The sequence below is a fragment of the Strigops habroptila genome, chromosome 8 (assembly GCF_004027225.2).
Source record: "Strigops habroptila isolate Jane chromosome 8, bStrHab1.2.pri, whole genome shotgun sequence".
NCBI classification, from domain to species: Eukaryota; Metazoa; Chordata; class Aves; order Psittaciformes; family Psittacidae; genus Strigops; species Strigops habroptila.
This window is the reverse complement of record NC_044284.2, coordinates 40,193,335-40,207,561: the sequence shown is the minus strand read 5'-3', so window position 1 is coordinate 40,207,561 and position 14,227 is coordinate 40,193,335. Positions and strand designations below refer to the sequence as shown.

Below are 14,227 nucleotides of genomic sequence, written 5' to 3'. Positions count from 1 at the left end.
CCTGTGTCAAAGCCATAAGAATAGAGAGAAATTGTTACCTGTAAGTGCTTATTAGCATTTTGCATCAGGATTACCCAGTTTTCAGCTCTTAGTGCTTATTTCTAAACATTACTTAGCTTGTAGACTAATAATTTTGTTAGACTTATTGGGACAGAAAAGCCCAGGCAAACAAAAAACCTAGCAAGTACATCCAGAAGCAAACCTTTGCTCTGCTGCTTTCAATGCTGTGTTTTGGACAAATGTAAATAGGCTGTTTAATATATTTTTAAATAGCACTTATTTATAGTTTGTGTGGAAAACCAATTCTCACTTCTCATTTTATTCTGTGAAATGGATCAATATCTAAAAGTAGAGAAAGCTTCAGGACACTTTTGGCCTAAGTGACCTGATAAATGAGAGTTACACCCAGAGGTGCATTTCAGAACCTTCCCTGAACCAAATCCTTTTATTTCCCCAGTCAAGGATTTTATTATATAGCTGTGCCATCCTTTGTTTCTGGCACCTTGACAAGAGTTAGCCAGCTTGATTGAAATGTGAATCTGGTCTTGATGAAGATCGGAAAATACATTATTCTATTTCATTAGCTTGTAAGCAGATGATGCTCTTGCATAGGGAAGGGAAATTATAGTACTGGTAGTAGCTGACTGCAACTAGTTGAGTAGGAATGTTTTATCTATCTGGAGGGTCTATGGAGGGTCACTCCAGTTATGTCTAGGTACATGGATAGTAGCTGGAGGAGATTGGTTTGTGCTTTGTTTTTCTCTTGTGTCCTACATGAACTTTTCTCCTTCCCTAAAGGGGACACCTTTTGTTTGGACCTGCTTTGCCATATTGCAGAGTTCAAGATGTTAAATTATGTTAAATAATTGCATTTCAAGTAGCCCCTTTCCCAGTCATGGTTAGTGTTTCTCAGAAAGAAGCTGTCAAAAGAGGAACCAAGGCTGAACCTGCTCCCAGGGCAGCAAAAAGGTATAACTGCTGAACACAGAAGCAATTTGATTATGTAGATTAAGCACAACTCAATCTATCATAATCACTGTAAAGAAGCCATTTAATTTTCTACCTGTTTGCATGAGTATTCATTACTGCTGATAAGCAGGTTAGCCAGGGAAGGATTTCTCAAGCAGAAATGTCAAGGCTTTGATACCACTGAGGAGATGCAGATAAAAGCAAGAGAATGCCATGCAAATTAGCTTAGGTAAAGCTTTATGTACATGTTGGGGTTTTTTTTTTAATTTCTGGAGGGGTAAAGAAGGGAAATCCATCGAGAACAGTGCTGCAGACTTCAATGAAGTCATCTTGCTGCAGTGGGTGGGTGGTGGTACGTGCTGGATCAATGCAGAGGTCTCCTGGAGCTTGGAGGAAGGCTCTCAGAGCAGCAGCACGGGAGTGCTGTGAAAGCATCTTCTTGGCCTGACGGAGAAGGGCAGTAACCCATGTATGTGTTTTCTCACCTCGTCATTGCTTTTCAAAAGTCATTTTAATTTAGGGGAGTCTTGAAACAATCATCTAGCCGTGAGTGAGAGAAGCAGGCTCTGGGACTCCAGGCTTCAGGTTGCCTTTAGGCACTGTCATATGATGGAAGTATCTTCATAATTAGTCTTGCATCTCTGAACTTCTCTTCGTTAACCTAAGAGGATGAAAATATTCAAATAGGTTTTTTAGTGCATCTCTTCAGAAAACAAGCTTTTCTTCTGTTTGTTTTTCCTTTCCTCTGAACATTCAGCTTGATTTCTTAATGAGGTCTGGCTTGAACTCTTTAAATAGAAACCTATAGTTGTACCACAATAAGCTGGTCACTTAATAGGGCTATAATCTTGTTCACTGATGATAAGTAGCCGTCCTTTGTTTCCCAGTAGCCTAATAAATGGTACACAATGTACACAGGAGCTAGTCAGAGGCTCTGATAATTTACAATCAGCAAATTGGCTTCCTTCACTGCAATTAATTTAGCCAATACAAATTATTTCAGGAAGTGATTCATTGCCATTTTAAAGCACTAATTAATTTGGACGACTTAGGAAAATTAAAGATGAAACCTCCTTTGTCATTCCCAAATAACCAAATGCTTATTCAGTGTCATTCTTAAGTAACTTGTAGACTCTTAACTATATTTCCCAGTTGTGTTGAGGCCCCACTCAAGTGAGTCCAGAGGAGGGCCACAAAGATGCTCAGAGAGTTGGAGCACATCTCCTATGAAGACAGGCTGAGAGAGTTGCACTTGTTCAGCCTGGAGAAGAGAAGGCTCAGGGGAGACCTTTAAAGCAGCTTCCAGTGACAAAAGAGGGCCTACAAGAAGTCTGGAAAGGGACTTTTTACAAGGGCATGTAGTGATAGGACAAGGGGCAATGGCTTTAAACTGAAAGAAGGTAGATTTAGATTAGACATTAGAAAGAAATTCTTCACTGTGAGGTGGTGAGGCCCTGGCATGGGTTGCCCAGAGAAGCTGTGGCTGCCCTATCCCTGGCAGTGTTCAAGGCCAGGTTGGATGAGGCTTCAAGCAACCTGGTCTAGTGGAAGGTGTCCCTGCCTGTGGCAGGGGGGTTGGAACTACGTGACCTTTAAGGTCCCTTCCAACCCAAACCATTCTGTGATATCTCGTAAAACTTGAAATGTGAATTTCAGTGGAATTTAGGTAGGGAAGCAAGTGAAAGACTTGTTTTTGTTGTTCTGCTTTCTGCTGAAATTTTGAAGTCTCAAAATCAGTGAGAATTTTAACTTCCGCTTTCAACTCAGTGTTGTGTTATTTTTTGCAGCATCCCCAACTAGTTGTTCAGATGGTGGTTAAGATACACCTAGGTAGTAATCTAAAGCTTTTGAGATAAATGCCTGCCTGGAGTGATCAGACCCAAGCTGTCCCTTTCCTGCCTCTGATATCAGCTGTGGCACAGGTAGCAGTGTGAGTATCTCCAACCACAGTATTTTCAGGGAGGGCATCTGCTGTTTTCTAATTCATCCTTTCTTTCCTAGACCAGGGTTGGCCTATAGCATTAGTGTACAGCATCTCCCAAACTAGTTTTCTTGCAAGTTATTCTCCAGTGCAGTACCATGCTACTGCTTCATCCTGGAAACATGGTGGTCTTCGTCTTCTCTCTGATGATTGAAATGCACAGCAGTTTGTGGGAGGCTGAGAATGATCAGCTTTTAAAAAAAGCAAGATGTGACTTTTAACAGGTTTATTCTACTGGTTTTTCTCCCCTCCTGAAAATCTTCAAAGATTTTCCTTCCGCCTGTGGAAGCTGTCTAAGCCCCGTGGCATGCATGCTGTGAAGCTCATGTCTGTGTGATGGCTTTCCACTCCTCTTGACATGCCCTCTGCTCTCTGACCATTGGCAATGCTTTAAACAAGAAATTTTCTTTGACTTTTTTTACTTTGCTGCTTCGCACTTTCTTTAGGTAGTAAATGTATTTCTCTTCCATCCTACCTTTTTCATGTCTATTGCTCCCTTACTCATTTGAAAGTCTCAAGTCTTCATTAAAAACAAGTGGAACCCAGAATATACAAAGATACATTATACATGCTTGATTTCCCTCCCCCCCAAATTTTAGCACATTACTTATGTATACCAACACACTGTATATATTTTTTTTAATATGCTGCTTGAAAGCTACTTACATATGCAGAATAACTTCTGCCTTGCTGATAAAAGATGTCACAAGTTCAGTATGTGTGCTCCTTTGTGCTGAACATGCTCATATACTTTCATACCCGTATCTCCTCAAATGCTCATTTTGGGCTCTATTTTTTCTGTGGCTTAGGAGAATTAATTAAAAAATACTCAGGTGACTAACAATATTTTACTCCCTCTCACAGTCGTTGGAGTCCAACTGCAGAGAACTTTGTGGAGGGGAAAAAAGCATACTCTATTATTCATGCATTATATTGAAATCTCAGTGTGTTGACACTTCAGTCCATGTGAAAGACCATCTTGATAATGTGATTATGCAAATGACAGGCTTTAGGAGAAAGTGTTTAATTTTGAGTTTTCTGTGGAAGAAGAAAAATATTAGTAAATGTTCTTTCCTTACTGCTGTTTCCCTGGTTGCAGGACTCCCTTTGTGCTTTCTCCCAGTGAGAGCAGTTGCTTGCTGGACCGCACTGCTGCTGCAGTCAAGTGTGGGCAGGGGTGAAGAAAGCCAAGCGATTCCCTGATAACCCTGACCTCTCTTCACTGTGCTCCTCCCATCTAGTGTGATTGCATAGAAAAAATTGTATTGCCCCATTTATTTTGCTGTTTCAGGGCTCAAGGTGGCACACAGCAGGTGGCTGGTACATCAGCACCTATGTTAACTCTTCCATTCCTAGATGCAGAGCAGCTGACTGTGCCGCCGCTGGAAACAGAGGGTATCGCTTTTGTTCAGCTCTGGAAGTTCAGGTCCCCTGTGGTACTGCAGCACTCTGATATCATTCTAGCTTCTATTTTAAGAATAGCTTCTCCAAGAAATGTAGGTGGATTGGGTTTTTCTTCTTTGTTGGTTTTAAGTTTACATTTGCACTCGGTTTCTATCTCCTTCTGCAAGGTGAGGCTTCCCTCCCCCTCTTCCCCACATAATCACAAAAAATTGGTTGATGTTTTTTTTGAAGCAAAGGCAGATCAGTCATCCATGTTTCTTGAATGAAGACAGCATTTACTCTTTCAGACTTCTACAGCTGATATTTGCTTACCAGTGTGTCTTTTCTAATGCCAAGAAAAGTAGACAGTGTGCTGTAGATAGGACTGAGGTATTCCTTATTAGAGTCATCTCTGTCCTCGATCAAATGAATGACATAGTGGTCAACTTAACTCTTGAGTGCTACTGACGTTACAGTTTCAGTAGCTGATCCTGATGGTGCAGCTGTAGAGATCATAGAATCAACGAGATTGGAAAAGACTTTTAAGATCATTAAGTCCAGCCATTACCCCAGGACTGCCAAGACCACCACTAAACCATATCACTGAGGGCCCCATCTACGTGGTTTCTGAACGCTTCCAGGTATGGTTATTCCACCACTTTCCTGGGAAGCCTGTTCCAGTGCCTGCTTACCCTCTCTGTGAAGAATAATGGAGACAATGTGAGACAGTGGATTGCAGTTCATAGCTGGTGCAGGCAGAGGTCCAAGCAGGCTCATGTTGTTTCCTAGGCTTTAAAAATATAAGAGCATCCCAATGCAATCACAGTTTCTATTGCTATCATACACACGGTGAGCTGGGGATGCAAAGCAGTCTCTCTGCAGCTGTTGTTAAACTTATAAGTGGATGTTTCTGTCCTCTTGGGACCCTGCTGCCTTAGTAACCATCTATTCTTTATTCAAGTATGAGTTTTATAACAGATGAACCTAAGTCAGGAATTCACCTGGAACCTGGACTTCGTTCCTGACTCCATGCCCAACTCCCCACTGAACCGTAATATTACAAGATACAAGCTGAAGTACAGCAGTATGTATTACGTGGCCCTTTGTGTTCTGAACAGGGCAACTTAATAGCAAATTATTTGTATTGGGGTGATACTCGGGATTACCCTTGTACTGGGGTGGAGAGAGAAAAAGATTGGATATTAGGAAAATTTTTTTCACCAAAAAGGTTGTCAAGCACTGGAATGGTCTGCCTAGGGAAGTGGTGACTCCACCACTTCCCTAGGCAGACCATTCCAGTGCTTGACAACCTTTGGGGTATAAAAGACATGTAGATGTGGTTGTTAGGGACATGGTTTGGTGATGGACTTGGCAGTGCTAGGTTGACGCTTGGACTCTGATCTTAAAGGTCTTTTCCAACCTAAATGATTCCATGATTCTGTTAGAGGATCCAGGCAAATTTTGTCTGAGCCAACATCTATTGCCTGATCTCAGGCTCCAACTAAAGCTGGTCTTCTGAATCAGTGTCTCCTACGTGAGCAGCCTTTGCTGTCTTCTTTTTTGAAGTGCCATCTGCTGAAGTCTCTGATTGGCACAAAGTGCCAGTGAGATGAGGTCTGAATGCTCTGAGCTAAGCTCAGTAAGTGGGGCAGTATTCAGTGTTTTATGAAGCAGATGAAGGGAGTCATTTAAGATAGGAGCTGCAGGGGTAATGTTACGTTTCTCAAAACTTACTGCTACAGGAGGACTCTGGTTTCAAACCAGCAAGAGCAAAGTGAGAGAGAGTGAAGTAGGTTTTGGAAAGCCGTTGTCATTGAGCTAACCACCACCCTTGAAGTCAGCTTCAGTACAGCAGCAGAATTCTCACACTGAGGGTATTTGAAACCTTTGCTACTGAGTGGTCTACTATCACTGCTGTTTGAAGGTGGGTTTATAATCTCATTCCCTCTAAAAAGTGGCACTGCTTCAATTACAGTCAAAGTAACCTCATAATATTATTGATTCTTTTTTCTCTCTTTTTCCATTCTCACAATAGTGTAGTTTTGTTTTGCTTTTCTCCCTGTTTTTCAGTGCATCTACTGCAAGTCTTGCCAGGCCATCGCTATTCAGTAGTCGCAGCTCATGAGCTACATCAACCTTTTGCTCTAAAGCTCCTAATTAAGCAATTTTAATGGCAGGATTTAATGTTTTACAGAGTCTAAATCAAGTTAAAAAAAAAAAAATATGAACTGACTTTTTTTCTTTCCTGCACAAGATTTTGATCAGATAATTTAACCTCTGGGTGAAATAGAAATAGAAGCATTTGTGCACAGGTGGCTTTCTCTGCAAAAGCTTTATGTAGGACTCTGCATTAATGTAGTTAATGCTTGGCTTTGGGCAACTGTTCTCAAGGTTTTCATATGCTTTCTGCCCTTCTGTTATCAGTAATAAAACCCCAAAGCATTTTGAAACCCAGTAACTTGTGACCAGCTTAATGCCAATTGTGTTGCATGTTAGTAAAGCAAGAATTAAGGCTTTTATGTCAGTCCTTGTAAAAACAGGTTTTCCAACAGCAACATTGATTTGTATCCTTTTAACCTATTTAAATAGACTTAATTTTGGTGATGTTCTATCTAATTCCAGCTAATGGTAGATGAGCTAGTTATGTGCATGGAGTGAAAATGGCCATTCATTTGAAAGCAATCTAGTGTCTGAATTGAAACTACCTGGATGTGTAATTAGGATATGTAATTATTTTATATAGGGTACACACAGAATTATAATAATCAGCCCTTTCTAAGGAAGAGAAAGCCAGTGTGGAAGGAAAGTTATGTTTAGATATTTAATGAGTACCTTTCAGACAGAAAAGATACTATTAAATTTGGGGTTGTGCAGCTGAATGGAGTTCACTCTTGCACAAGGTGTTTTGAATTCTGTGAGGGAAGAGCTGCTTCAAACAATTACATCTCTTATATGTTATTGTATATCATAATCACTTCTGAAACTCTTATGTAGTTGCTAAATCTGGAGAGAAGTGAGCTGTTTGGTGCAGTACTGGATTTTCTAGTTTTACTTTAGTATGTCTGAAGTGAATATTAAGTTAAGCAGAGAGGTATAGCTAGGGCAGCCTGGGGAGCTGGCAGATGAGACAGTGCGTTGTTTCCCATTTATTTATAATAATGAGAGATACTGGAGGGAAGATAAGCAGTGCTGCATATACTGGGAAGAAAGATTGGTTCAGATCCATTAAATAAATAAAAAAGTTCCTTTTACCTGTAATCTGCAGATAGCACATAAATTAGTTCCTGCAGGAGGAGGAGAAGCTGCTGCATCCCTTCTCACTATCGGTGCTGGCAGAGGCTCAGCTAACCAAGTCTCCCAGTGTAAATCAGGCATACATGATTTTTTGTCTTCCTAGTTTCTAGGTTGATTAGTTAAGACCTGGTTGCCTTTCTCTTCCAGGAAAGGCCTTCTACAAAGACTGCTCTGGCCACGTCTCTTCCAACCACCAAATAACAGCAAGCCAGTCTAGTCTGCGGAGTATGTGCTTGGGGGATGTCTTGACTTATTTAGAGTGAAATATCCTTGATTAAAATAGGAGGTTAATAGTGCTTCTGTGCGTGCTTTGCTTCACAACTTTCATGTTAGCTCCAGCATTTGAAAAGATAAATTTGGGTCAGCAGGAGTAAAAAAAGAGGAGAGAAGATGAGCTGGAAGTGAAATAAAAACGTCCTTATTTAGTACAAAAGGATTCATCTCACTGTCAGCTTTCTGTTTTCAACTTTCTGTTGCTTCGCTTGACAATGCAAAAGGAGAAATTTAAATTGTTGGGAAATGCATGCAAAGATGAAGTAAAACAGGAGTTAGCAGCTTGTGGAATTTTTCTTTAGTGTTGGAGCAGGCAGCAGCCTGCACTGGGAGCTTGGGAGTTTTCTTTGTTTCAGAACTCAATAATATATCTATTTACCTTGCCAAAAGTAAGCAAAGACCCACACAGTGAAAATTCACTCTGCTGATGCTCAGATGTTTGTATAAGAAAAATACTGCTTTAGAGATTTCTTTTGGCTAAATGTTTGGCTAAATTATGGTTGCAGGGTGAAGGGATGCAATTTGGCCACTGCTTTCCCAGCATATCCTTGAATGCAAACTCTGACCCTCTCCATGTCTGTTGGTCACCCTCTGCAACCATCCTTCTTCCTGTCATAAGACTCCTTGTTTTTCCCCCGAGAGCAGAGCTGTCTGAGCATGGAAGTGGAGACAAGGACAGTCTCCTCCTCAAACCCACCACAATCACTAAGTCTTTGGCTTTAGCTGTTCATTGTGAACCTGGGAATTATCTAGTCTGGAGTCGGGAGGAGACCTATGAAGACACATTTTATTACAGATTTTTTAAATTTCCATTGTTTTTCTTTGTGACCAAATTTGAAGGGCATTTATGATGCAGACAGTTGTGTTCTCAGCTGGGCTGGGGTTTTTGTGTTAATTTTGGATAACGTATGAGTGGGGAATTTGAGCCCATCTAACTACAAATCAAAGTTAATGAAGTAATGAATGTGATACATGCCAAGCCCCATTGTCTCTGTCTCTTTATCCAGACAAATGCATACTGTGTATGTGCCCTGTGTGTGTCTTTTGGGGTTGTTTTTTTTTATTTAGGGTGTGGTTTTTGTTTGGTTTTTTGTTTTATTTGGGGGAGGGTGGTGGTGTGGGGTTGGGTTTTTTTTGGTTTGGTTTGGGGGGGGGTTGGTGTTTTGTTTTTTAGAGGCCATTTCTTTATACTATCATTTATTTTTTCCTTGGACACTACAGCTAGGGTAGTGGATGATCATGAACTCTTCACAGGAGCTTTTCTGCTTATGATTGTAGCAGTCCAAGAGTCTGCTGTGGCAAGAAATAAGTCATGTAGCCCTGGCAGAGGACAGTTACTTTTGTTTTCTTATATCTACTGTATGTTGTCCTGTATTTCTCACCATCTCTTCTCTGAAGCATTTGAGGCATTGTCAGGCAGAGAGAATAACAGGGGGTACCTCCCCCCTCTGGCTTTGGCTCCATGGTGTCTGATGAGTGATTGAGTCAACAGTAGCATCTCTTCAGAAAAAATATTTAAAATCAAGGGAGGATGAAGCAGATTAGCTAAAAAAAAAAAAAAAAAAAAAAAAACACTAACCAAAAAACCCAACCAAAAATGAAGTGCCAGAAGTGTTTGTTTGTCTTCCCTCACTCTTTGTCAGCAGAGCTTAGGTTTATATTCTAATATTTATGTAGCTGAAGGATATTATAAAATCAGAGGTACTGTGTCACAACACAAGGGGTTTTGTGCACTCCTGTAATCCCAGTAGGAAAATGACATGACTCTTTTTCTTTGTATACTTGAGTCTTTTTAAACTGCCTTTTTTTTTTTTTTTTTTTTTTTTGCTGTTAGTGTCATAGGTAGCTTAATGGATTTCTTGATTGTTAAGCTCCTCTTTCTGGTACAGTAGTGTTAGCCTTCACATGCATTCAAAATGACAGGGAGCATTAAAAATGGTCATTTCAATTTGAGATATCTAGAGATAATTTTTTTTTATATACCCACTGTGTGAAAATAACTTGAACAGTAGCGGAATTATCCATTGTAAGAGAGATGATTTTACTTGTGAATTGGATTTAAAGATAAAATCTGCCTACTTTCCAAGTCATGGATTTCCTATTTGTTGCTCTGTTAAGATTAATCTAGAGCAAGACTTAATCCAGAACAAAGATGATTGAATTGTCCTTAAACAGTGATGTAGAACATTGCCGAGATCTCACTTTATTGAAAGTCTTTTTTGGTTTTGCAGTGCTGAGAAATCACGAGCTTATGAGAGCTGCTTGTGAGTACATCGTATGAAGAAAGATGCTTTTTCCTCATTTTCTGGCTCATTAGAAAGTAAAATGCTTTCTGTTTTTTTAGAATAAAGTTGTTAGGAGGTGTGTTGTATGGAATGGGTTAAATCTGTGTAGCATATTAGCTAAAAATTTTTTGCATGCAGTAAGAGCAGCTCACTCCACCTGCAAAAGCCTCTGATGGCTTAAAGGTGTGCCATTAACTGAGCCACTCCTGGGTTTGTGGAGTGACTGGCAAAATTAAGCAACTTAATGCACCTTTGGGAACCCAGAGAAGGACAAGCTCAGGCTCCAGCCCAAGCCTGTTGGGCAGTGTGTCCAGCAGAGCTGAAGCATGATCCACCCCTCCCACCTGCTGCTGCTAGCCCCAAGTGTTCACTGCCGATGCAGTGATGCTAACAACAAAACTATGCTTTTAAGAATTAATGTCATTTTTTTTTTTAATCTCCTGTTCTCCAGCAGGAAGTGTGTGGAGCCGTCAGGTTGTCCTAAATCTACAGTTACAGCCTAGAATGGAGTAATAATGTCACCTGGTTTTTGCCCTTTCAGAGGGCCAAGTTGAGAGTGGCAGGGGAAAGCATCTAATTCAAGGATTTCCAGCCTGTAACGTGCGAGCTTCACAGCCCCTCAATTCATTTCAGGACTCCTACCTGAGAGCAGGCTGTGATCAGTAACGCTTGGGAGCTGGTAACACTTCAGATCCATGTACCACATTTAAAATTTAACAAAGAGGGTGTGGGGAGGAAAAGGCAGCTTGCTGTTTAATAGCCTTGCGGTAGGGATGCTGGCAGGCAGCATACCATTGGCAAGCTGTTCCCTGGAGTTTAGGAGTGTATTCAAGGCCAGGAGATTTAGGGACTTACTAATGGCACTGCAGCTTCAGGCCTTGCTGTTAGCTGGCAGTCACCAAACAAGCAAGAAAGGAGCAATCGGTCCCATGCTTGAGACTATTGGGCATGCATGTGTGCCCCATGCAGCATCTCTTTCTTCAGGCTAGAATGATTTTGACCTTCTGAGTTAAACTTTCCCACTTAATGATATTTTGCTATTATTTGAATCTTCTTTTCTTCAGCCGATTTGCATACATTACATCATGTTTCATTTAGGATTTGTTACGGTCAGAAGCCAGGGATAAAAGGCAGTGTAATAAAAGGCTGGTTTAATCATGAAATTTTGTGGGACTGGAAGCTGCTGGGACCAATTGGGACCAGTCATGGGCAAAAGGAACATGTTTTGTCCACCGTTGCAGTCTTCCTAGAGCAAAGTGGAGGTCTCTGTCCGCTTTAGGAGAGTGAACTAAACCGGATCGTTCCCCTCCATACATGTGCATTATCCCATAATGTGCAGAGTCAGCTCCTGCAGTGTCCTCGGCAGCAACTCCACTGCCCAGCCGCAATGTCCCACCATGTGGGGACAGCCCTTGGGCAGGGTTTTGTCTGCAGCATCCAGAGCTAAGTAGAATTGCCAAGAGTTAATCCAGCTGGGTAGTTTAAAGCAAGATATAATCATAGTTATAAGGTTTTGTATTAAAATGCCCTCGTTTTTTTTAAGTTCTCATTAGGTTTAGCAAACTGGCTGTAGAGGTGATTACATTCTGGTTGGAGAGGTGTGCATGGGTGGAGCAGGGCTGCATGTCCTGAGATTCCCCTTGCCTATCAATTCTTCTTGCTGCTTCAAGAAACAGTCATTTGCTGTAAAGCCAGTGATTGAAAATGACTGTGCAAAACCCCATCAAAGCCATGCATGCCCCAGAGTCATTAAAAAAAAATAATATAAATAAATCTAAAAGACACCTTGGAGTAAGTGAGCTCTTTGGAATGCCACGAGCCATTGCCTGTGGTTTGCTGGTGTCCCCAGGCAGGACCTAGTAAATCTTTGCCCAGAAAAAAAGGAGGAAAGGGGGAAGGGATGAAGTTGCTCTCTCTGAGGTTTGTAATGATGATCAAGTGCTGGCCCGCTGCCTGATGACTGTCACTGGTTTGCAGAAGTGAGACAGATCTGGGAGAGGTGGCTGCGACTGTATAGCTGGGAAGTTGTGCTTTTAATTGCTAATTAAAGTTACCATTTGCATATGGGGTTTTCCTTTTTAAAGAATGACATCATATTACACAAGAAAATGCTAGCATTGTTTCTAGCATGCTAGCAGAAATTACTAGCATTTTTAGCATGGTCAAGCTAGCAACTTGTTCTTGCTGCTTTGCTGGTACATCTGTATTTCACTTATTGCCTACTTTTGCTTTCCCATCTGTTTTTTTTATGACTTCTGTCCTGACAGCTCTTGTTCTTGCAGTCCTTGACTCCCCTCTCATGCGGACATATGATCCTGTAACGTTTTCCTTTTTGTCTTTATAAACAATAGGCAGGCAGTCTCATAGCGTAAATCCAAAGTCAAGGGAGCTTTGCAGATTCAGCTTGACAACTCTTCTCTCTGAATTATTTAAAGGCCATAAACAAAAGAAAGCCAGCCTATCTAGAGCTTCAGGTGACTTCTCATCTGGTATTGTGGAGAATGCCTGCTGGCGAGTCCTGCTAATTTTTCCCATTTAAATCTGTGGTATTCAGTAGAATAGCAAATACAGTTAGAATTCAGGGGCTACCTCCTGGTATTCCTTAGGGGAGGGCAAGTTGCAGGGAGGTGAATGAGCAAATCAAGGAGAAGGAAGGTGGAAGATGAATGAAAAAATAGGGAATTTCTCTCTAGTAAGAACTGTGTGTCAAGTTTGGATTTTGGGATTTTTTTTTTTTTTTTTTTTGTTTTTCCCCTGTCTTGCAATCAATGAGTTTGTCTCTGACATACATTACTGGTTTTTCTTCTGAGTTTAGTCTCAGTCCTCAGTGGTTTGTTTTTTTTTTGGGGGGGGGTGTTTGTTTTTTGGTTGTTGGGGTGTTTTTTTAGATCCTTTGTTTTTAAATTGAAACTGCCTTTCAGTAGCTGAATGACACAATGATTTCTAGCTTCTTAGGTGTGTTTTTGTCATTGGTTTCACTCATCCTTCTGGATTTGGGAATGTTTTAGATAGATGAGATTAGGGAAGCAGACAACACAATTGAGTCCTCTAAATGATGTGAAGTTCATTATTACCTTTTGAGTAGTTCATTCTGCAGAACAAAGTAGGGAAGATAGCATGCCTTGTATTTATTATACTAAAGCTATAAAGCTGTACTCTCATTATTCTTAATACCAAAGGCATAGCTGTCTTCTCTTCCCACTCCCTTCTACCCCTAGATACATACAATGGAGAAAGCATCAGCAGTAGTAGGATATTACAGAAGCAACCACATATGTATCATCTGTATCTGTATGGTTTTGTTTAATGAAGTTCTTCACCTTCTATGTACAGTCAGACCTTAATAAAATTCAGTTTACTGTCTTTTTCAGTACCAGCCAAACAATTTGGTAATCAAGGTCGGTATTTTGCAGTGTGGCCTGACTTTGAAAACTGATCTGGAGAAGCTTGTGGGCTTCAGGTATCTTCTTTTAGAAATTTCCAGTATCTTTCAGTTTACAAATGAGACATTGCTCTCTTTCAAACAGCCTTGCAGACCCAGCTCAAAGTCCAGTTCTGCTCCCTTTTGCATACGGTCATAATAGGTTTACAGAGACCACACTGACCGTGAGCCAGGCCAGCTCTAAACAGTTCTTGGCTGTAGGTGAGAAGGAGATGGTCCTGCTGGCTAGGGGAGGATATTCAGCTCTGCTGCACCATCCTTACCTGTGCTTACCCTGTACCACAGGAGCAGAAGACAGTGAAGTTTTTTAACACAATCCTATTACTTGAATATGTGCAGGGAGAAGATTTAAGTGTAACTGGAATTTTACCTAGTTTCTACTCAGCAGTAAACTTGCGCTGGTGACATTAAATGTGGTTTTGGCTATCATCAGAGCCTGCTGCCTACAGGTGTTAAGCTCTAGCCATTTTTCATTGCCAAACTCAAATTTATCAACATCTCTTCTCCTTTGTGATTTTCCTGTATGCCCTGTCTAGTGAAAATATTTGACCACTGCGCTCAGAGCATTTTTTAAATAGTATTTTGAGGAGAGAAAGCTTC

The 14,227-nt window shown here is 40.9% G+C and overlaps 1 protein-coding gene and 1 non-coding gene across 4 annotated transcripts in view; both read left to right on the top strand.

Moving 5' to 3' along the window:
• Window positions 1–14,227, top strand: part of COP1 (COP1 E3 ubiquitin ligase) — a 129,445-nt gene that overhangs the window by 97,752 nt on the left and 17,466 nt on the right. The window lies entirely within an intron of this gene.
• On the top strand, window positions 11,358–11,502 carry LOC115612416. Its single transcript, XR_003993014.1, has one exon.